Here is a 25108-nt window from a genome sequence, read left to right as displayed (position 1 = left end):
TTCTTAGTATTTTTTGTATTTATAGTTGAAATATCGTTTTTTGTATCACAGTCCTATTGCTGTTTGGCTGCTTCCTTGCTGTTTCACATCCCTCCTGACGAGAATAGCCTGCTCTCTGCCCATGTTACCACAGGAGGCAAAAGAGGCATACCTGTATAGCTGGGTCTGTTTCATCTTTAGGATTTGAATCACTGCTGGTTTAGTAGTAGGGAGGGGTTTAGAAGGAGTATTATACACTACTCATGCCTGTACTCCTGCAGAGCAGCAGTCCTTTTGTCACAGGAAGTGAGAGATAGCTGCGCTTGGAGAAGTGTAGCATGATAGTCATGTACCAATGGAGAGAGGAAAACAGCACAACAGCATTTATACTCCAAGCACCGCACTTCTACCTCCAAACTGCCCCATCCTCCAGAAAATATGCTCTCCGATCAAAGACTGCCTCTCTACTGGGTTCAGTGGTCAAAGTGTATGAAATGAAGTAATGGAATTATGTTCCCAGGTGGCCTGCGCTTCTCGCCACAAGCCCCCATCTCATGCACTATACAAACCCCCCAAAAAATGCACCTGCTGTTTAAGGGAATGTTCAGTGCAGTGCACTGAAGTGCAAGTTTCAACTTCTTCCTACACTTTTATTTTAAAACGAAACCATTCCGGAACTTTTTTTTTTTTAAATAAAAGTATAGGAACGTTAAAACCTAATCAAAAAAAGTAGAGGAGCCCCACTTCAAACACAGCTCCCACCCACTTCGACCACTGACTGGGTTAATTAAATGTGATGGGGCATGCCAATTCTGCCAATCAAACTTCATTTACAGAAAACCTTTGTTTTTGCGGTTCCTGATTGTCGCTTTGACTGTGCAATAGAGACTGTTGTGAGGTCAAATACTGCTGATGTCAAATGGCACATGGGATAAGGGGTTAGGTCAATTGTCTCACTTGCCTCCTTGGGTTCAACTCATGAAATCGAATAGAGGCGTTATAGGTGCCACCAGGAAAAAGAATGGGTGACGTAAAGAATTTAGATAAATATAGCATTTGACGTAGCTGTTCGCTGTATCAAGAAATACATCTAAAATCTGCCTCTCCAGGCGTCCTCTTTGGAGCTGGGTTAACAAACCGAGAAGGCATGGAAGGGCGCAAGTGAACAACGGATCTTTTTAGAAGACTCGCACCACTGCATAAAAGCAGGATTTCGACGCGTGTCGCTTGAGTCTGGAATTTCCGTCAAAAAAGAAAGGTTTGAACAAAAAGTGCAGACCCTTTGACTTAAGTTCAAATAAAATTAGCTTTTATGAGGACCAGAAAAGCCAGACATATACTGTACAAGAGCACCTAATGGACAGATCATGGCTTAAAATAAACTCCCAGAAGACACAATTTGGTATTCGCATGAACAAATCTAAAACTCAGAAGTCACTTTATACGTAATGCTAATAAATGACAAAATGTTATTGCTTAGCAGTATATTAATATAATATCTATAACACAAGTCTCCTTCATATCCTGTCAGTATTTTGGAAACATTTGAAACTGTATCACTGCAGGTTTGTTTTCCCTAGAATGCGCCACAAACGTCTCTTGCATAGTAGTCCTCCGCCACCTAGTGATTGCTTTAAGTATTACTGCAAATAACCTTGAACATTGACCGACGTAATATCACAATTATTAACCTCCTGCTCTTCACTCACGAATACAAATGTGTTTTTTATTATTATTCGTTTTCCTGGTTCTGTATCGACCACTTGTTCTGGGCAGGAATCGAATGCATACAATATCCTTCCTATGGGAAAATCGTTTTCGAGCTCCACTTTTGGCTGACATCCTCCTTCTCCCCCCCCCCCTCCTCCAATGAAAAATGGCTACATCTAGTCCTATGTGTAATCCTTCGGGGATTTTTTTTTATTCCATAGCCACTATCCCCACCTATATTTAAAATATGCATTCTTAATGAGCCTATGGGGCACGTCATATATATCTTTGGTAGACTGCCTATGGAGTTCTGCAATTTGCATTTATCCTTCTGGAAAAATGGTTGCATAACTCTACAGAATACTCCAGGTGAGGTTGTGTGATCAGCAGATGCACAACCAACTATTTCTGCTGGGTGTACCTCTCCCGGTTGAATGAAACTAAAAGTAAAAGAGCAAGAAATACTTTTCACCATACTAATATTTATTTTGCATTCGCATTTCTAAAGCGCTCACACAGCCCACGAGCATCGAGGCGCTGTTACAGGAATTTTTTTTAAGTTGCGTAATTGTTTTTTTGCTTTAGTTGCGTTTTTATAACGCACTTAAATACCCAGAGGTTTTTAAGCACGGACCGGGGATCGAATCTGTATTGCTTTGTGTCGTCTTGCTTCAAAGGCGAACACGTTGCCACTGAGCTATCCTCCAGGAACAATATCAATATCAATATCAATATCACGTGTCTGTGTGTCGGTGTTCTTGCCAGAGTTTACAGTGCCACACACGTCGGCTGGTAAACGTCAACATTCTTTGACCGAAAAGAGCAAGGAGTTTTTAAGCTTCAAAAATATTAATAAGCATAATTACAATAGCAGAAGGGTTTGTCCTCAGGTGACCTTTAGCTCAACGACATGGCATGAAATGTTGAGCAGAAAAGGTGCTTCCGATTCAGCCTTTCCTATAGGACAATTTCTGAACAATCACCAGAACAAAATGACAACCCATGCCTACCGAGCTTTCAATTGCCAAGCAGCAAGCCTGACTCTCCAAGCAGACAGACTTCCTGATAATACAGGTAACTGAAACACAAAATCTGTATAGGAATACTCTTAAAAAAAAAAAACTATCAGAGCAGGCAAATGAAAGAAGAAAATACTGTAAAGAATATGCCAGCTAATACGTAATTCCCATATAAACCTCCTTCGTCTGCCTCGCACTTCAGTATTTTAAACACGCACTAAACAGACCATTCACAGTAGAGCTTGGGGTACTTCTGAGTTATCCTCGTATGTACTGTAAAAGCGCTAGGATCTGTTACTAAAACCTGTAAGAGGCAGGACTAAGGCAGTATCCTCCTGACTAAATCTGTAGATATGCCATGCCAGCACCCCTCGACAGTGCAGATGCCCTCCATGAGAGACAGGGCATGGGCGTAGGACATGCAGGGGACAAATCCCCCCCACAATTTTAAGTGGGGGATATAATAGCTTTTATCCCCCCAGATTATTTGTGTCACTGCCGTAAAATACGACTGCAGCCTGCACTGCAGGCTGCAGTTGTCATGTAAGCACTGGTGTAACTGGGGCCCCGCACCCCCTGTCGGGTGCGGGGCCCTGTCCATGTCCTGGTAGAGGCCCCTCAGACAAAAAAAATATAAATATTTTTTACAAAAGAAATTTAAAAACAGAAAAAATAACGTTTCTTTTTGATGTCACTCTGCCTTCATAAAGATATTTTTTTACAGAAATAATTTCTTTATGAAGGCAGAGAGACTAAAAAAATGATTCTATTTTTTTATGAAATCCGAGGCTCCACCACCTCATGATGTGGAAGCCTAAAGGCTGGTGGCCTCCAAGGCATGGGGCGGGGAGCCCTAAGACTTCAAAAAGAAATAGGGCCTCAATACAAGATCGGCAGGAAACCCCTTTTTTTCCCTAAACGAAAACCTAAAAAATATAAATATAACTAAAAAAAAAATTCGATCATTTGTCCTGTCGACCAAATTGTGTCGACCATTTGTCTGTCGACCATTTCACTAGACACCGAGTCTGCTGACTGGGGCCGCTGCGCCCGCCAGGGTCAGGCCTGTCGGGTGCAGCGGTCCCAGCAGGCATACTCTGAGTGTGGCGTTCCGGAATCAAAGGTGCCGGAAAGCTTACCACCAGCCTTGTTTCCGGGCCGCCACACTTATAATGAGGCCCACTTTATGTTTGCAGTAACTCTGCTTTCATAACAAAATAATTTCTGTTCCGGTTTGGTCCTTTAATGGTAATAATTTCTTTATGAAGTCAGAGTGATTTCAAAAAGAAACCTTTTCTTTTTGAAGTAATGGGACTCCCCTCCACCCCATGACACGGGGGCCTCCCGATCCTCTGCAGATGACGGGAACAAGCATTCCTGGCTACTGCAGGGAGCTGAAGGTCTTGTTCCCTGGACCAACGGGTTAAAGATAAGAACATTTATTTTCTTTAAATGTGTGTGCATGCATGTAAGTGTGTGTATATATATGTATATAATGTAATGTGCATTAATGAGTGAGTGCATGATGCAGGCTGGATATGCCTGTGTGAGTGTAAGGTGAAAGTGTGCACACTCAAATGTATGGGTGGCTGGGTGTGCGTGTGTGAGTGTATGGTGAAAAGGTACACACTTAAATATATGGGTGGCTGCCTGGGTGTGCCATCTGTCCGGCAATGGATTTGTAGGTCAGCCAGGTCGAGTCAACATAGCCCAAAATTTCATGGGGTGGGGGAAGAGGACTAAAGCCCAGTCTTCACCAATGGGGTGATAAGAACAATAGGAATGTAAGCAATGCACTTAGTTTAACCTTCTATTGACACAACCAGAAAACACGAGGGAATAGGAGCGCTTTTTGATTTTAGCTAAGATAGTACTTGAGTTAGAATCTCCCCCTGCAATGTTCCCTCAACCCACAAATAATCAATTCTAAGTGGATAAACAGAAGCAGCAGGTAATAAGAAATGACAAATGGACAACAGAATTGAAATCCAATCTTCCCTCCCCAATCAAGAGAGAAAAACGGATTTTAAACCCTGGCAATGCTAAAAATGACACTTGGAAATGGATGAATGAAACAATGAATGTGTATAAAGCTCTTGAAACAAAAACAATTCTTTAATGGAGCAATACTGGAAAGATACTAGCAATCACAAGCAATGGACTGAACAAAAGCATAGAATTCGAAAATTGAATGGAAGATTTAAAACAGTTCATAATCAAAATGAAACGATGGAAATTTAGCAAAGTGGTGAGGTGCGTTTTGAGAAAATTAAGGCGCGAAAAAGGAAAAGAAATCAATTTTGACAAGAACAGTTTTACTCTACATTAGAGCATTCAAGCTAGGCTACCAGATTGAGACACAGTACGCTCCAGGGTTGACTCGCGAGTTCAACCATAGCACCTCCGCTCCCGCCCTGGTGGAACCAGTCCGATCACTTGAAAGAAGACTAAGGGCTTAGGATTTCACAAGACAAAAATATTAAAGATATGGCGCTAGCACAAGAAATCGAAGGCAGGGTTTCAAGAATGATTTTTGACAATATTACAAGTTATCAGGATAAGGATAGGATGGCTTAGAGAGTGGAGCTAAGGACAAGGCAAGATAAGGTAAACTATGGTTCTATGGTTCCTATTGATACTCACAGTCCACTTTTTAGCTTGTATTTTGGACAGTCAGCGGTTCTCGTCACCACACGGGTCTGGTCTAACAAAGGACAGTCAGACAGGATCAGTTGGGCAGGGACTGGATACCAAAGGATAGATCTTCTGGACTGGCAATTCTGGTTACTGGATACTACAAGTCACCAGGGTAGCAGGATGGCAGCAGCATGAAGTAAGTGGCGGCAAACCAAGCTGGATTAGGATGCCAAAAGTACCACAGTTTCTCCTGGTTACTGAGAGATTGTTGGGTTTTAATATTATAGGGTAGGCCTTGCTGGAGCAGGATCAGCAATGCTTGGGTTTTGCAATGGTCCCTGGAATAGGATCAGCAATGCTTGGCCTTGTTGCTGAAGTCTGGAGTCTGAAAGATGAAACAGGAACAGGAACGCAGCACAGGAAATCAGGAAGAGTGTGTGTCCAGGTCTTGTCAGGGACCCTTATTTATAATGCAAAATGACATCATCAAGGTAGAGGCTGGGCAGGGTTAACTACGCCCGCCCCTAAACTACTTGGATTGGGCAGGGGAGCGAGTCTACACCTCGCTCTCAGTTGGTTGGATTTCTATGGGATGATGTCAGGTTTATGAGGTGAGGTTTACAATGTCCCAACACTCCCAGATTTACTTTACTTAAAATCCGATTTTGCCAAAAACATACATGTCTTCACTTGTAATCTCTTGACAAATTATACACACAGTTCACATATTATGTGCATCACATTTCAGTCCAATCCTCAGGTCTGTGCGACCTTGTCTCACCTTTCTGATACATTTTGGTAGTTTTACACATTAAAGATTTGGCCTACAATTCCACAATTTTATACACAAATGCAAATTGTCCCCAGCGAATTGACTTGTGTATGAGGCACTTTGCCTCATACACAAGTACTGGGATGAGGTAGCGGAGCATGGAGGTAATGCCTGGCTTAGTTACCTGTAGTTTTCATTACTACGAGCCCCACACTTCCTCGTTGTTGGACTTATCTATGAGGGAAGGTGCTTCATACATCAGCACTGGGACAAGGAAAAGGGACGCAGAGGGAATTCTGGGCCGATGTGCTGATTTTGGGGGTTGGAGCAGATGGTTGGAGGGAGGGGGGATTTGTGAGGGGCAGGGATTGTGGGATAAATCATAATGGTAATCCATCTCCAGGCTAAGCAAGCATGATAAGTGGTATTAATGGCTAGAGAGGCTTTTGGTTGCTGCCAGTTTAGCCGTTTCTTACTGTGGCATTGTATATTTTTCTGGCCATCTGTGATAAAGTAACCATGATAAGTGTTATTTCTTTGACTGCCATTTTGGTGCAACCAGTCTAGGTATGTCTAAATGTTGCCTGCCATGCTTTACTGTAATATGTTATTACATGTCTAGACTGGTCTGCATTGTACAGCCAGTTGGACATGTTTTCATTGTAAAATGTCATTTTTAATAGCAAAGCATTCCATTAATGAAAGCATTAATGTTCCTGTGCACTGTTGGTGACATGCATGTATTGGATTTTTGGACTGGTGTTACCCTACAAAATAATAGCAAACGCTTTGGCTTTTTAGCCAATTTTTCTCGGAAAGTGTGCTGTTTAATGCATTAAAACACACACGTATGTATGCTGCTCCAAGCACAGTGTGCAGCATACCCTTGAAGCAGCACATGCGTGCGATTTGCACAAGCATAGTAATCTAGGCCAGCCCAGAGTGTGGCGCAACCCATGATTTGTTGCCAAACTGGAGGGGGCCCCCTTAGCATGGCTTGCAGGGGGGTCCCAAAGGTAGTGTTATGCCGCTGCATGTAAACTTACAAAAGTTAAAGTAGAGTCTACTTTTACTTTTGCAAGTTTACAGTAGACTGACTGTCTGCAACTTCTGCTGCTGCCCGGCACCTGTGCATAATGAACATGCCTAGGCCGGGGAACAAACAAACTGCACGTGCCCTGCCTGCGCAGTGCACTGCTGCGCAGCCTCAGCCTTCGTTTTTCAAAACGAAGGAGAAGACAGACAGAGACGCATGCTGCAGTGACTCTGTGCTCATGACAGCATGTGTGCTATCGAGGGAGACACAGGAAGAACAGGCAGAGCAGGCAGCAGCTACCGTAAGGTAAGTCAGTCAAGTGCCCCCCCTCCTCTCCGAGGTGCAGGGCGGCATGGGGAGGATTTATTGGAGGGAATGTGCGGCTCTGCCAATTTCAGATATAGTTTCTAAACATGTGCAGCGCATTGCAAAACTGATCAGGGAATCCTGGCCTCTTAATGTTTCAATGAAACATTAAGAGGCCAGGATTCCCTGATCAGTTTGCAACGTTCCGCGCATGTTTATAAACTGTATATCTACTGTTGGCAGTGGCACACTTTAATGAATTGAAAAACCTGTGGCCCTGCCAGTGCCACCTTAATGTTTTTCAATTCATGAAAGTGTGCCAAAGCCCCTGCCAAAGACGAACATCACAGATTCGGAACAGCTCTTTGTTCGTTCCTTACTGATGGGCAGCCAGGGCTCACATTTAAGCTCCAAGCATTGCCCAACACAGGCTTGCAATTCGACACAAAAAAATACGAAGGCCATTCACCTATACAGCAGAGGATCAAGGGTGCACAATAGGAGTGGTATATAGTGACATCTACATGCAGTTTCTATACAATTGCCACAACACTGTTTAATATATTATGTATTGCCTTTTTTAAGGAGAACGGCGTGATGATTATTTTTGCTGCTTACACTATACTAGTGCCCCTAAACCGTCAGGTTACTTTGAGATTGTTTCTAGTTTATTTCATTAGAGTTGGATCACGCTGACTACACCTGATAAGTTTCTCTGGAAAAAAACAATTATAAAATCTATGTATCTATAAGTGCTTCCCAAAATGAGACTCGGTCCCCCAGCTGGAAGTGACATCTATTGCTGTGACAATTTGTCCTTCTTCACACTCACTCAACATGCTTAGCATAGATGGAGCAACAAGAAACTCTGTTAGAACATTTACGATTGAGGCATTTCGTTATAGTGTACACTGCCAACTGAATCACTTCTAGGTGATCCCAAGAAAACATATATAGAAAATAATGCACAGTGGGGAGGTCACACGGTTCGCCCAGGATCAGACAATCTGGCAAAGACTGAATTTTCTCCTAGATGTCCCTGTACCCCAGGCCTGGCTTGCAAAGTGCAGACACTGCCTGAGATATCAGCCTGACATTGCATACGAAATCCTCATGAAACCATATAAAGTAAAATGAGGATGAGCCAATCTCAAGAAGGGCCACTACGTGGGATGTGTGCTCTTTTCCATAGTAATGTCTAAGGTAGGCAAGGGAAAGCACTTGATGTATACTCTAATATCAGTAGGCCTCACTTAAGGCACACCCCTCCACATCTTCCCATCAAATCATACCTGCTTAAAGTTTGGATGGTACCACACCTAAAGCTTGGTCTCTGACATGAGGGCTACCTGCATTTCGCTAGTTCAAACCCAGCAGCAGGGTCCACTTAACCTTTCATAAATTCAGTGCTGATCAAATGAGTGTAATAATACCTGTTATTACATTGCTGAGAAGCTGAAAGCATCCAGCATGAAGCGCTATGACCAAAGTGTTATTATATTCCATTGAGCAAACTATTACCAGCACAGACCTGAACTCTGTCCCTGCCCAAAATAAACCATTTGTTGGAGCCTATCCTGCGCATCTCTTTAAAGAAATTGAGCGCTAATCTTCTGTAGGTCTGGGCTAGGCTTCACCCTGTTTTATTCAGCCTGGCTGTTTCTGTCAGCGTACTTGAGTGTTCGCAGTGCGATCAGATTTTGGGGGTAGAACCTCGGCAGTACGTGGATTTAGTGACTTCTGTGTCCGTCCCCCTTCCAAATATCCATGCTCCTGACTATGTCTTACGAGTTAATGCTTGCAGGTATCAATGGGCCCTTTTAAGGTCATGGATCTGGCATGCCTGTTTCAGTTTATTCTGGGAAGCTATATGGAGTGGTTGTTCATGCAAAGCGTGCCAGAGACACCTGTGAAATGTAAGCCAGGATATTGAGGGTGCTCTGAAGACTGAGGAGAAAGTGCTGAGTAAGTGTAGATGAGAGTTGTGAGGTCCTGGCTATGGGGGAATGGGAAGGGAGGGACTGGGATGCAGTAGAGTGTGGGAGTGCAAAGTGAAAAAGGGTAGAAAGGGTGCAGAGGACAGAAAAAGAGAGGAGCAAGGGAGGGGAGGGATGGGAACAATAACGGAGTGCAGATGAAAGATAGGGATGGTTTGCAGCACAGGGTGACCAGTGTGTGCGGGTGAGAGAGGGGTGCAGGAAAGACCGAAACACAGGTAGAGTGGTGTAGAGCAGAAATGGCATAGGAGTTTTGCAAATGAGAGAGAAGTACAGACAAGTGAGAAAGTGCAGAGGGCAGTGTGTCAGAGGAGTGACTTGGTGTGGGTTGCAGGGAAGGGTCTTGGGAGAAAAGGGTGTACAGCAGACGAGAATCTTGAGTAGAGAAGGGTACAGAGGGGAGATTTGTACAAGGAAGAATGGTGTCTCGCCTCATGTTCCCAGATAAAGGGTGCAGTCACGAATGCGTCTTTTTCTAACGCTTGATCCATGCTCACGAGGCCTGCACAAGGACGATTAGAAGTCGTTTTTTGAAATAATTGCAGATATATACACTACACCATATCTGTCTGCACATTGATTGGGCCTGATAATACACAAAGTGGCCCCCCTCTCCCAGGTGCAGGCCGGCATGGGGAGGATTTATTAGAGGGAACGTGGGAGCTAGGGCTTGGCACTCTCCCACTGCCCCAGTGTCATCTGCACTGCTGTCTGGTTCCTCTCCAGGAAGAGACAGTCACAGCAGGCTGTTCCTGCATCAACTCCCTTTTCACTCAATCCTACCTCCAGCCTAGGTCTGAAGTCAGGACTAACCTTAAATGAGGTATATATTCACCTCTGACCTGTCCTGTAGTGAGAGCTGGTGCCAGGGTGCATGGCATCTTGCCTTGTGACACAGCATCATATGATTTGGGCTGTCTTAACAACTTTCATGGGTTTTTGGTGGATGGATGCCACGCGGGCCGCAGACTCCTTTTACGCCATAATCTATTCCTTTAAAAAAACACTAGAATGATCTATAAAGGGCACGTAACGTGCCAGTTCTTCTTTAGATAAAGCCACTGATTTAGGGATGTTTACTACAAAGCCATGTGTAGTTAATAACTTAATTAGAGCTAGAATGCACTGAGGGCAGCCCTGAGCATCTCCAAAAGGGAACACATTTCCCAAGCCAGAAAAGATGCCCACTGGCTACCGATAAAAGAATGCATCCTTTTCAAATCCATGGTTATCACCCACAGATGCCTCTCCTCTTATGCACCCCCCTACCTCTCTGAAAGGATCACCCACATTACATCCTCCAGACCCACTAGGTCACACTTGACCAATCAGACATATGTACCCACATACAAAAGAGCCAAAGCTGGAGGATCCAGCTTCCAACACCTAGCACCTAAAAACTGGAACGCACTCCCCACGGCACTAAGGAACGAAAAATCCGATCATGTTTTCCACAAACTACTCAAAACCACTCTTTTCAGCTAACCCTCTCTACTCACTCTTCGCTCCTCACTACTTAATACTACAACTGTCTGTACCTACGAGCTTACCTCACATAATTTTGTATCCATTGTACCTGTCAGAAAAGCTGTCTACAATGTAACTGTTACCTCTGCAACATGTATGCTATGTACTAAGTAAGCCTACTTTCAGTGCCACAATGCCCCAGGGCAGATGTGCGCTATACAAATGCAAATATATAAATATATAGGAACATACTACTGGTGTAATACAAATGTCTTATCCAGGGATGCCTTCATCCACTCCTTTTTTCCTTAATTGTTCCTTGCACTTGCACTATCTGAAATGTCGCCAGGCTGATTATGATAGTTATTCTTCACATTCTTAATTGTTTTAAGGACCTGTAGGAATGTAACTGTATTCCATGCTCCCTCCCCCCTTGCAGCGCTTTGAAACACATTGTGCATAGGCGCTATATAAATAAACAATCAATCAATCAATCAAAAATCAATCACTCTATTAGCACTATGCATTTCCTTCACTGAAGTCGTGCTATAAAGCAGCAATGGCAAGTGTTTGCTTGTCTATACGTATTGGGCATTTGCCAGGCACTGCTCTTAAATGTTCAGGTACTTGCACCATTTTGCAGCTGCTACCATCAGTGGGTACCTAATACCACTATGGCAGTGTTTGGTAAGGGCCTTTTCCATGCCTACATTAAAGCTCAAACGGTTGGCGTTGCCAACGCTGGTTTTAAAATGGGGATGCAACTGCATTTTTGGGACCCACCACCAGCTGAATAATGAGTTGTAGACAAGTTTTAATAGAGGCCACCATAAGCCATCTGCGTGACCCAGAAAAAAATAAAGCAGAGCCTCGAGATTCAAACCAGCACTTGTTCCGCTATGCATGTAAATCCAGTGAATACCCTGGTGCCAAGGTATGATTGCAGCCCATACACTGCTGTAAAGGGGCACACTCATGTTCCATCATTGAGGGTTCAAGTGGAAGAGGATAGGAAGGGTTGGCCAAACTCCATAAAGGATCTGCACTTAAAGCGCAGCTGAGAGTATTATAAAAGATCTCTCTAAAGGTCCATCGCTGGGATGATTTGATACTCTGAACTGCTTTTCTTTTTCTTAATTTTCTTCAGTTTTCTTTCCTTCTTTTCTCTTGTTTTATACATTAATGATATATGTAATTTAATACGTAATGCTGTTTTAATTACTAAAACACAACAAATAAATAATAAAAACATAGTCCCCAAGGTGTGTCCCCCAGATTTTATGGGTCTCCTGTGCCCCTGTCCGGGGGAGCACTGTGAACTTGCTGTCAGTGGCATCAGTTAGGCAAGCTTCCAGCCCTGCTCTTAGCCCTGCCTACCCAATCTCCCATTGGTTGAGGTCTGAGGGTGACTTTGGCTCAGGGCTTCGACACCTGTGGAGGATGTGACTCGCTCAGGGAAGACATGAGGATCCTTTGAGGAAGCCAGCAGCTAATCGTCTCGCCCAGATTTCTCAGTCCCCATTGCACAAATTACTTCTTGGAAGGACACACAGTGAAACATCAATCTAAATTGCTTCCCCTCACTCAAGTGTGGCGCCAGTTGTCCAATCCCCTTTTCCTTTCACGTCACCCAGGAACCATCTTCTTTTCTATCCACAGTGTAAGGTCTGGAGACACCCTGACATGGCTACAATACGCCACTTCTTGGACAAGGTCAGTCGCCGTAACACAAGTACAGTATTGATGGGTGCCCTGAACATTATGGATAACATAACAACATAAATTGGTGCATCTTCTGCTGGCATATTGCAACTGCTTTTTGAAACATCAAAGTCTTTCGCCACGCTGTTATTTTTTCGAGATAGCTATATTTGAGAGCTTAGGATCTACTTAACGCTATTTAAAATTGAAAAAAAGAAAAGCACATGAAACGGTTAACAGGTCACTGAGATGAATCTAGCATCACCATTTACAATGCTCCCCTGTGAAATTCAGAATTACTCGTGCAAAACAGTCCAAACTTGAAATGTCCAGATATCGCATCTGCCCCGCTCTCTGCATTTCTGTGTTTATTCAAGCCCCTAGTGGGGTGGTGCAAGTAGTGCCACTGCATTAGAGGATGCTTGTGCCTTTTCTATTCTGTGCCTGGAACACTTGCAGAATGAAACCTCTTTGCTAAACTTAAGGAATCTGACATTTAAACAGAAAGCATGGCCTTTTCAGAATAAAATCTAGTCTCCAGCAGTTTTGGTTTGGGCACGTGTACAATTGTTTCTTTTCTTTCTTGCTTTGAGTTGTCTTTTACAGTCATGAAGCCCTGCCCTGAAAACGTTGAATTGATACAAGAATGTTTTTCAATGTAATGATCCAACGTAAGGCCATAGGAATACAGGGGACAAACATATGTATATGTGGCGAGGCCAAGATCGTTGCGGTTTCAGCAGTGGGTATATGAGGGTCAGGTGATGAGATCTTGGGTGAGATGAAAGCAGCCTGCAAATTGGAAATATGGCGATTTGCAATGCACTGCTGATAATCGCTTCCCAGAAGCACTGTTGGTACTGGAAAACGTTTGTGAAATGCTTTGAGGCTTTACTAAAGTGATTATATGGCCTGATAAAAATAAAACATTGATAAGGCTAATTTTTTCCAGGTATTTTAAATCCAAGAAAGCAGCAGGGTTTTGGATGTGATGGAATGTCTCCGGACTCAGCCACGAGGGCTTAGTTGGGAGGATTACTGAAAAGTCACAACCAAGAACGACATTTGAATGAAAATCCCATCGTGCTATTTGCAATTTTCTGTAAGCATTTTCAATTTTTACATATATTTCATGTTTCAACCCTCTTCGAAGAGGGTTCAAATGTGGTTGACGATTGATTGGTTGAAGAGATTCACTTTGTCATTGATGCAACAAAACAACAGTAACTGCATTGCTAGAAAATTGTAAGAACTAGAAGACATAAAAACGACTCAGCTGGTCCCTCTGGAACAGCTTCCCTGCCTCTCTCCGTCTTGAGCTGGAGCTCCTTAAGTTTTGGAAACTCCTCAAGACCTTCCTCGTCTGTTCCTCTTTCTCTCTCCCTCCCCCCTGCGAACCACTTTCCTTTCTCTCCTGCTTACCTCCTCCTTCTCTCCCCTAACTCTGTTCAGTTTTTGCTGACTGGTCGCCTGGTGCACCTCCAGACCCACAGGTCCCAGGCATCCCCCTGCCTGTCTTTGCACTTGCCTCTGGGCCTCTGCACTATGCCCAGCACAACTGCACTTTCAGTATGTGTTCCATGAGTGGGGTACCTCTCTGCACTTAACCCGGAGGATAATCCAGAGGGGTAATCTCTATGCACTTAACCCAGGGCCTTGCTGACTAGGCGCACTTTTTCCCCTTCCCCCTCCCTCACACTCCCATCTGCACACTTGCATGACCTGTATGTACTAGGCCTTGTACGTTTGTGTGTCTGTACCCCCTTAGCTTGCTTGGGCCTGAAACACCTCATGCACTTGCACTAGGAGAAATGTCGCCAGGCCTAGTACGCTGGTTATTTTTCTGTTAGATCATTCAGAAAATTCAAGGCCTAAGAATGACTACTGTATTCCCTTGATCCCTTCCTGCCTTAAAGCACTTTGAAGCACTTCACTTGTGTATAAGCGCTGCAAAAATAAACAATTACAATAACAAACATAGGGAATTGGAAAAAACTACTCAGTCAGTTGTAGACAATGGAAAATAACTGAAGATCAGGTAAGCCTTTCAATGATGTATTAACAGCTGTTATTACCAAACGTAGTAATCCTCCGGTTATGGAGTGTGGAAGGATGAAGAACCGTGTGAGCGCTACTTAAACATGAGAAGCACAGGCTTGCAGCATATCAGAGGCAGGCACACAATTTGGAGGCTATCCACCAGGACAGATGAGGTTTCAATGTGCTTTGAACCCCTTAAGTGCTAAGGGCATATATTTTCTCTTGATTTACATAGGGTCTAATTATCAGCCCTGCCCACTTCAATACGTAAGGAGTGTTAGACTATGCATTTCTGCTTGCTCAGGCATCAACCCCATAGCATTGCCCTCTAAAATGCCAAAGCGTATTTTTCAGTGTTTCGCAGGAGTGGCCAAATATGGAAATATCCGATCTTAGAATTCTAAATGCCTGGTAATGCTGTGTCACCATTTGTAAGCATATAGGTGCTTTTTCTATGAGGCTCTGTGCAAAAGAAAAATGTTACAGATGTTTACGTTGACCCTTCTGGTTAGGCATCCAACAGTGGATGAACGAAATATTAACGTATTACTGAGTTGTTATAATGATGAATAGATATATAAGCTCCACTGAAATAAATATGTTCATACTAACATTATGACTACATAAAACAAACCTGTATCTAAGGCAGGCATCTCTTATCATTGGCTCTGCAGATGTTTTGGAGCACATCCTCAGTCCTGCCTAGCAAGGATACTCCTGGGTGATATGATATGATATGTTATTTATAACGCGCTTAATACCCAGAGGTTTCTAAGCGCAGACCCAGGGTTCGAACCTGTGTGGCTTCAAAGGCGAGCATGTTGCCCATGAGCTATCCTCCCGGTGAGGGATTGTGGGAGCTGTAGTCCATAACATTAGGATCGCCACAGGTTTCAGACACCTGATCTAATGCATGTTCATTTTGGATAACCTGAAAACCTGACTGAACGTTACACTTCTGAGTGCGTCAATGGGCCTGATCATACTTCTGCCGATTGGAAGCTGGAGTACGTAGCTTGGCAATCTAGTGAAATTGAATTTCTGATTTCAATGGACTGCTGGGGAATTCTTGAAGTTTTGGCGCAAAAAATATTATCCCTAAATGTGTGTGATACATTTAGCCTAGTGATCGAGTCTAACCCTACTCATGGGGTTGGGTTGGTTTTCCACTGAAATATAATGGTTTTATGGGCAATCCTGTTAGGGAACAGAGCAAATAAAGCAATAGTCCAGCTGTCAGATGAACAACAGAATGCTGCACATTTCACTGCAGTAGGGCCGCTCAGAAACGGGTACACCCAATGGAAACACTGCAAGTACAGTAGGCAAATATATAACTGTCAAATCACTGAAGCAGTCACTGATACACTGTCTGACAGCCACACTGGGGAAGAAGCCAATCACAATTCACACATAAGTAAAAATCACACCAATTTAAAATGTTGTGGTATAAGTTTTAATACACATTTATTTCTAGCGCTAGTTAACAGAATGCAATCGGAACCACTAAAGTATGAAATACATTCAAAACAACCTACAAGACCAATGCAACATCATGACATGTCACTAAACTGCCTCGATTAATTACATATTTTTAATGTTATGCTAGTTTGTGCAGTGCCATGATTGTTAGTGCGGATTATTATATCACATGTTCATGCACATGGGTAGCAAATCACATTTTCATGTACAAGGAGACGGCATTCAGAAACTACGGTGCCTGTACAAGCAATGCCATGCCAGTGTTGTCCTGGTAAAACAAATGATAAGGTGTACTGAGTTGCACCCAGAAAATATGACGCCAGTATAAGCAATGCCATGCCAGTGTCGTCCAAGAAAAACACATGATTACGTGTCATGAGTTGTATATCAGGGCACCACGGGCAAGCAGTTTTTTAAACAAGCCTCAGAATTGTCTGTGGTGAGCGTAGATACATTTGCATTGCCTCCAGATGATTTAGATACAGGTCTAAAAAATGCTATGTCATGACTGTCCCTTTAAACATATTGGGGCGCATTATAACTTCGCAAGTCTGGAAAAAAATGGCAGTAATTCCGGCACTCGCATTTTTTCCGGACCGGCAAAGTAGATGTCTGCCGGTGGGGTCCACGGATCCCACGGCAGGCCTGACCTGCCCGTGGATCTGGCCCCCATTGATGCATCAAGCCCTTTATTGTGACTCTGGCTGCTCAAGTCAACCTTACACAAAATCCATTAATACCAAATACACAAAAACATGAGCATAAAGTGACAAATAAAGGCCATAATACAAAATTCCAATCCTTTTGTGGCAAGTTAATTTCTCAACTATCTACAAATTACAAAACAATCACTCAATACATACAAACTACAACTCATCATTAAGCCACTGAAATCGCTCAATGGATTAAACGCTCGTTAGTGTAATCTGTGTTTGATCTGCAGGTCGCAGGTTCAAATCCCGGCAAGGCCAACGCAGCCTTTCAATCTTCTGAGGTCCATACATGAGTACCAATTTCAATTGAGTGCAAAAAGCAAGGTATGTAATTATGTCCTATGTAAAGCACTTTAGATCTAATTGCTATATAAAAAACTAATTATTATTATTATAATTTTCTCAAGCCAGCAGGGTGAAGTAATTTGATCAAGGCCATCGCTAAAGGATTTTCTTCTCCACTGGCCAATTTATAAATACATCTATCATATTTAAAAATTCCACATCATGCACACAACTGTTCAGCAATAAAACCTGTGAATCTTGATATATTCTCTGGACTGAATGCTTTCAGAAGCTTTGCACAGATGGCAGTGACCAAGATCCCTGTGACTACTAGTGCCCCTGCCTGCTCGAATTTATCAAATTTCCCCATCGTTAGAAGGTTCAATCGAAGAAATTGATTGCACCAAAACACATTCGAAAAAAACTTCTTTAAGTACATTGATAGATGTCCCAAGGGTTTTTCCACAACAGAAACACTTCTATATACTTTATACTTTATAGGATCTCACCCTTTCTAATACCGGCCATCAGTCAAACTCTCTCAGGTGTTTCTTCACAAGATAATGGTTAGAGAGCAAGTCATTTATTTTTATTTATTTATTTATTCGCATTTGTTGAGCGCACAGGCAGCCCGGAGGGCATCGTGGCGCTTGTTAAAGATATGAAAATGACGTGTTGTACATACAGTGAAGCCATTACTTAGTTGCAAGAGAAGAGTAGTAGCTACAGGAGAGGAGGAGAAAAGATATTTATTTATTTATTTATTCGCATTTGTTGAGCGCACAGGCAGCCCGGAGGGAAGTCATCCGCCCCCAATTCACATTCACGCAGTATGAAATCAGCAAATATATTTTTTTTTAGTGGTGGGTAATTTGTGGATCTTATCACCTTCCCCACATCATTATAAAGTGATCCTAGTTGCAGATTTAGAAATAAGCTGTATAAAATTAAAATGTTACATTTCACAGTACAAACCAGTGAGGACAATCCCAATTCCTTGTTGGAAGGCAATGTGGTAAACCTGTAATTTTCTTCCAAATTATAGCTTCGACCTTATCCCAGTCGATTTCTTGATGTATGGAAGATAATTCTGCTGCATAAATTAAGGCCGGAATGACTTTTAACACATAGAAATTCAACACCGGGATTATAGAAAAACGACAAAATTGATTATGAATTCTTCTCATCTGCACGGCCAACTCTGTTGCCTTCACCCTTATCCTAGCTGCTACAGAGGCTTTACTCGAGCTTGCTTCCATAGCAATACCTAGATAGGTTATACTTGTTTTAGGTTCCAAAGGTGTTTTATTCTTCCCCCAACCCATCTGTGTCTTAGTATTTTTATAGAACCTTATTACATTTGTATTTTTACCATTAATTACTAATTCATTATTTTTTGCATAAGATTCCATAGAACCTGCAAGCCTCTGCAGACCAACTTGGGTCCTATCTAACAACACCACTTCATCAGCTTATGTCAAATACCAGACTGGGAGATTGTTAATTGTTGGTGGGACAAAACTCACTCTTCTCAAGTGCTCGCCCAGGTCTGATAAATACAGATTGAACAAGCAAGGGGTCAACACACAGCCTTGTCTCAACCCTCTGTGCATTGAATATTCTTCAGACAAGGCTCCCTGCTTGTTCAATCTGGACTGCAACACAGTATCATCATGCAAGTGCATCAAAATTTAAAGCAACCAGCGTGGAATATCCCATTCTTGTAATTTGGCCCACAGCAGCAAGCATTTAATGAAATCAAAGGACTGGGAGAAGTCGATTGCCATCAAAAAAGCTGGACCTGTATTACCTCCCAGACCGGCTCCAGAATACACGATAATATAAGGCCATTTCAATGTGTTGAGAGCCCTCTTCTAAACCCTGTCTGAAATTTAGACAGGTGTCCAACCCCACTAGCTCAGCTCTCTAGCTACCTTCATAAAATACCAGCAAAGATTTTACTCCCGCAGTCCAATAGCGATATAGGCCGGTTATTCATAGCATCACTTCTGTCGTCCTTCTTAAATATCAGAATTACCACTGATTGCTTCCAGGAGAGAGGAGTAGTTTTAGTCTCTAAAACTGACATACAAAGAAAATACAGAATAATGGCCCACAAATCTGGGTCTGATTTCAAAAACACATTCGATAGGCCATTCAGCCCAGCTAGATGTGAATTAGAGTATTTCCTTATTGCATCCTCTATCAGCTCAATGGTTATATTAATCGACCACGGGCAGTCAAGTTTGGGGCGAGGGAGGGAGACTTTGGGTCGCCGATATAAGAATTGAAAGTGTTTTTTCCCACACACCCTCTGAAATCGGATTGTCTTGTCTACCTTCCTGTGGTTTTACCAAATTATTGGTTACCAGACAAAAATGATGAGTATTATTACCCAAAACAATCTGCAACATTATTTCCCCCTCCTTCTGCTGTTGCGTTTGCTGTAGCATTTACTCCAATTTTTTAAAACATTGCTTCGATTTATGCACTTGCTCTTCACAAGCCACCTTATTAGACAGTTCTCTCATAAGTATATGGATGCTTCTATGCAATTCCTTCTTCCTATCTTGCATGGTCCTGTCAAACAGGTAACAGCAGCTACCCTTCCCATTCTCAAATTGCCTGGGGCCACCAACAAACCCATTCAAAAGCGGACCAAATCTGTCCACATTCAGAAAAGATCTCTTCTCACCTATATCCGTAGAAAATAGCAGATATTTGAGACAGTTAAGGCATTTCTGGCACTTCACAATCCATTTTGCTACCCTAGTCCCCATGCTACTCAGTATCAAGTTTGAATAAAAATCAGCATGCATATTGATCCTTACAACAAAAGTACATTTTGCAATAAGTGGGTTATGATCACTTAAAGATATAAAAGGAATTTGGAACTCAGTGTAAGCCCCAATCAGCCTATACAACAATGCCAGATAGTCTATGCAAGATGTGCTCCTCCCATTCTTCCAAGTCGGCCAAGGGGTGATATCCCCTGCAACAAGTCAATTTGCAATGGTTAAGTTCCATGTGTCAGGGGGGCGCTGTTGCGCTTGCAGAAGATGGCCGCCTAATCGAGAGCTCCGTGCTGGGAGGCTCTCTCCTTCTTGAATTCTGCTGTGGTGCGTTACAAATCCTGCACCAATTACTGAAACCAGCTGCTGAAGACCCGGGCGTGGATCTGACGTGGCCTTGGGTCGAGAATTGTCTCTGTTACAGAGATCCAGCCCAGTGAAACCGGACCGGGAGGCTTCGCTGACGCGACCCGCTCCTCCTATCCAGAGACGATTGCCTCCAACCCCGCGGATCTGTGGCCTGCTGTGGGGGAGGGGCGCTGTGCTCGCACTGCGGTGGCCTCCTCCCCTTGCTGCCGGGGCCTGCCAGGACCTGCCCTGGGGCACTAACCGCTAAGCCTGCATCCACGGCGGCATCTACATTGGGACCCGCTGCCCCTCCTGGGTGGCGTGCTGTGACCCGGAGCCCCTCCGAGACTGGGCCCGGGGAGGACTGAGGTTGTAGCCCATCCGGGTGACACGCCCGCCCATCAGCGGCCACGGTCGGTTCCTGAGGCCCCCGGGCCCCCCTGGCCGCTTGCTCGCGGTGACGCTTTCATCAGCTTTAGCCGCCTCCCTTCCCGGGAGTGCGGCCGACGCTGACAGCCTTCCTTTCTGGCTGAGCCGCGCTTCCTGCCACTCTTTGGCGGCTTGTGTTTCCTGGGGGCCTGGCCCCAACGTAACCCAGCGGGTCCTGCTGGAGGGACGCGGGATCCCTAACCGCGGAACCTAGCTTTATACGTGCCCCTAAAACACAGACAGTTCAACATTGCCCAGCGACGCAGATTGGGGCCTCATTATCCTAACATAGCCCCTGACCTGGCCTGAGCCCTCGCTTTCTGTTGTGATCGCCACCTGGACGCACTATCCAGTACTGCGGTGAACGTGTGGAGGACATTGCTGTGGGTCCACGTCTTCCGACCCCCCCTGCTTGCATACACCTGATGGGAGCTTGGGACCTATAGCCCATTAAAGTGACGGGTTTGCGCTCCATGTTCGTTCCCTCACCGCAGTGCACGGCACCCTAATCATCCGATTTATCTGATCAGTCTGTGATTTGGGAGGCGGGTGCTGGTGCACCTCACTGGCATCCGCTGTGGCTACCTCTCGGCTGACAAGCTTGGGACACCCTGCCTGACCCCCAGCTGCCCATATTTCCCGCACTGAGATACCTAGCCGCCCTGTTTTTTGGACACAAGGAGTCACCCCTCCCTCCCACTCAAGCTCTCTAGAGCGCAAAAGCACTACCTGCTACACCCTGCTTCTGATCATAGACCTCCTGCTCTTGGTCTTCACCCAGGTTCATCAAGGACGGCACCCATCAGAGGATCTACTCACTGAGCACTCGGCACGTCTACATAACTGCTAACTGGGTGGTCCCTCCAGTTCTGGGTTGTGACGGCTATCGGTGGCCCGGTGACCCCGCGGCCTACCACGGAGCTGCACTTCACTGCACATGCAAGAACCACTGGGCGCCCCCAAACGCCCGGCTGGCCCTTTGGACTCCCTTTTGTGACCTTTCCCTCTCCCGGCTTGCCTCGGCGCTCCCACTGCCTCCCCGGGCCCGCGGGTTCACCCCTGGCTGGCACCATGACTAAAGGAGCGGGGAAGAAGCAGTGCTCCATCAACATATTCGCAAAAACACTGCTGAGGTCACCTGAGGGGGCGCCAGAGCAGGAGCCGACCAACTCAACACCCTCGGATCCCATAGACTATCAGAAAATGATGGAATACATCCTCGAGGGCTTCACCACGCTCAATAGCAAGCTGGATGACATGAATGGCACCATATCCTCCATTAAAGCTCATATTGAGAGGACCGACGGCCGGGTGGCAGAAATCGAGACGAGGGTGAGTGCCACCAAAGATGGCCTGGGCTCCCTGAGGGTGGAAGTCTCCTCACTCTCTAGCCGGGTTCTCGAGGTGGAGAAAAAGAATGAGGACCTCGAATTGCGTTTGTGACGCAACAATCTCTGCATTATCGGAGTGCCCGAAGATGGCATCAAGGAACCCATGGAGGACTATGTCGAGCGCACTCTAGTAACACTGCTTGACTCCCCAAAGCTCTGTCCACGGTTTGCAATCGAGCGAGCCCATCGTGCCTTAACTGCGAAGCCCAGGCCAGGCGCATCTCCACGCCCCATCATTGCCAGGGTCCTCAATTTCTGCGATCGAGACACCCTCCGCAGGGCAGCAAGAGCCAAATGTGAACTCCTTCTGGGGGTTGCCAGGATCCATCTGTATCCGGACTTTTCGGTGGCCGACCAGCGGGAGCGTAAAACTTTCCTGGCAGTTAAGAAGAGATTGCGAGACCTGGGAATCAAATGCTCCATGCTATACCCTGCCAAGTTAAGGGTTGAACATTCCAACCAGGTGTTCTTTTTCACAATCCCGGAGTAGGCATCTAAGTTCATTGATGAACACTTCCCCGGCTGACCCTCGTCTGAAACGCCTATTTGCTAGTATTATGTTTATTTGTTAAAAGTTTATAGGTCGGGACACCTCATTGTCCCAGAAGTGTGGGTGGTTCTCCCACGGTCATGAACAATTTGTTTAGCTAATGCGGGACTGTGCTGTTCCCTCCTGTGTAGCTCCTGCCTAAGTCACGCAAGTCCTATTTTCCAGGCACTATGTTTTTTCCTCAATTGCCCCCAGCTCGGAGCATCGCCACCAGGCCAGTTCACAGGCCCCCGGCGTTGATGCCATTAGTTTGGGTTTCGTTTAAAGGGTATGGGGTTATCATTCCTCTGTTTGGGGGAGGGATGGGGGAGGGAGGGGTTGGGAGTTATGTTAAAAAAGGCTTGATGTCCACAGAAGAAGTTGAGCATGTGACAGTACCGGTCTAGTCCTGCACGGGTTGTTCCCTGTCTGTTGTCCTGGGCATGGGAGACTCCATTCCGCTAGTTCTTAAAGGCTAATGAGTACCTCGACACCGGAGCACGATGATAACTTAATTTTCATGAGCTGGAATGTGCGGGGGATGGGCAACTATAAGAAAATGAGATAATTACAACTTCAAGCTGAGCGTCACTGTGACAAAATCCTCTTTCTGCAAGAAACGCATGCTTCCTCTGAACACTGTGAAAAGTTTGCCAAAATGTGGGGCCCCCAAAGGTACTATACTAACTATTCTACCCAAAGCCAGGGAGCTATGATACTAATTCACAGAACCCTTAAATTCAGCTGTAAGTTCTCACAGATTGACCCCCAGGACAGATATGTGTTACTCCAGGGTACCCTGCAGAATAAGGAGGTGGTTCTATTAAATATATACGGTCCCAATATTGACGACCCCGAGTTTTATCTACACCTAGCCTCCCTCCTAGATGGCTTCCCTCTGATACCAATCTTATGGGGAGGCGACTTCAATACAATATTGGACGTTAACCTTGATAGATCCGGCTCCAAACCTCGTCAACCTTCCAAAGCAGCTTACTCCATACTAACATCCCTACCCCGACTTGAGATTGTAGATGCATGGCGGCTCATCTACCCTGATTCCCTCTCCTACTCCTTCTATTCTTCAGTACACGACTCATACTCAAGAATCGACAGATTTCTAGTATCCGATATACAAATAAGGAGCGTGTCACACTTAACGATTCTCCTAGAACCCTATCCGACCACTCAGCGGTGACCATCTCCCTTTTCTGGTGTCTGGATCGAGGCCGAATTAGGCAGTGGAAAATGAAACCTTACTCTCTCCTTGACACTGCCTTCGGTGGTCATTGCAGGCCACCCTTTGGGAGTCATTTAAAGTGTACATCAGGGGCATTGCACTATCCAAAGAAAATGGCATCCTGAAAGCACTTCAGGGAAATATCGCAAAAAGTGAATCTACACTTGCCACCCTTGAAACCCAATATGCACTACATCAAACCACTGAAATCCTAGCATCCCTAGACACAGAACTTGACACGTTTCGCTCCCTAGCGGACCGTGAAGTGAAATTCCTCGACAACCCTTGCCTCGCTAGAAAATACGATGAGGGCGAACGGCCAGTTTGCATTCTGGCCAGGCTTCTTCGCTGTGAGTTTGGTTCCACAAACATCCTGGCAGTGGAAAGACCCAATGGCACCTTGGCCACACTACTGCAAGACATCAACTCCAAGTTCCTGGCCTTCTACGAATCCCTCTACGCGAGCACTGAGAATGTTCCGGCAGCGGAGATCGAATCCTATTTAGACAATCTCCCCCTCTCGATCCACTCCCCTGAAACCATTAGCTCTCTTGAAAGTCCTTTCAGCCCTGAGGAGTTTTCAGAAGCCATAGACTCACTATCATCTGGCAAATCCCCAGGCTCAGATGGCCTCCCAATTGAATTTTACAAACACTTTAAATCTCTCCTACACCCTCATCTGATGGCCCTATGGGAGGATTCAGTGGAAGTGGGCAAGCTCCCCCCCTCTCTCTGTGAGGCCAGAATAACAGTCTTACTTAAACCCGGCAAACCCCCCACCCAATGCGGCTCATACCGCCCCCTCTCACTCATTAATTGTGACATCAAAATCTAGGCCAAACTGTTAGCCCTGCGCCTAGCCCCCTACATGCCGCACATTATCCACCCGGACCAAGCAGGTTTTATCCCTGGACGCGCCACCTCCCTGAACATGAGACGGCTCTGCAACATAATAAGTAGAATCAACCCAAACGTTCAAGCAGTAGCCGCCATGCTTGATATGCAAAGAGCATTTGACTCTGTGTCGTGGACGTACCTATGGCGGGTCCTCGAAAAGTGCAAATTTGATCCCACCTTCCGATCCTGGGTTAGGCTGTTATACTTCAATCTAGTAGCTAGGGTCTGCACTGAAGACAGATTTTCTCCCCTTTTACGTATCGCTAGAGGAACAAGGCAAGGTTGCCCCTTCTCTCCTTTAATCTTCACCATAGCGATGGAACCATTTGCGGACATGA

General features: G+C 44.9%; 1 protein-coding gene across 12 annotated transcripts in view; it reads right to left on the bottom strand.

Moving 5' to 3' along the window:
* Positions 1–25108, bottom strand: part of PTPRQ (protein tyrosine phosphatase receptor type Q) — a 2012995-nt gene that overhangs the window by 1832495 nt on the left and 155392 nt on the right. The window lies entirely within an intron of this gene.

This window comes from Ambystoma mexicanum, chromosome 12 (assembly GCF_040938575.1).
Source record: "Ambystoma mexicanum isolate Mex_15411 chromosome 12, UKY_AmexF1_1, whole genome shotgun sequence".
Classification (NCBI taxonomy): Eukaryota; Metazoa; Chordata; class Amphibia; order Caudata; family Ambystomatidae; genus Ambystoma; species Ambystoma mexicanum.
Note: the sequence above shows the minus strand (reverse complement) of the source record. Positions and strands in the feature narration are given on the sequence as shown.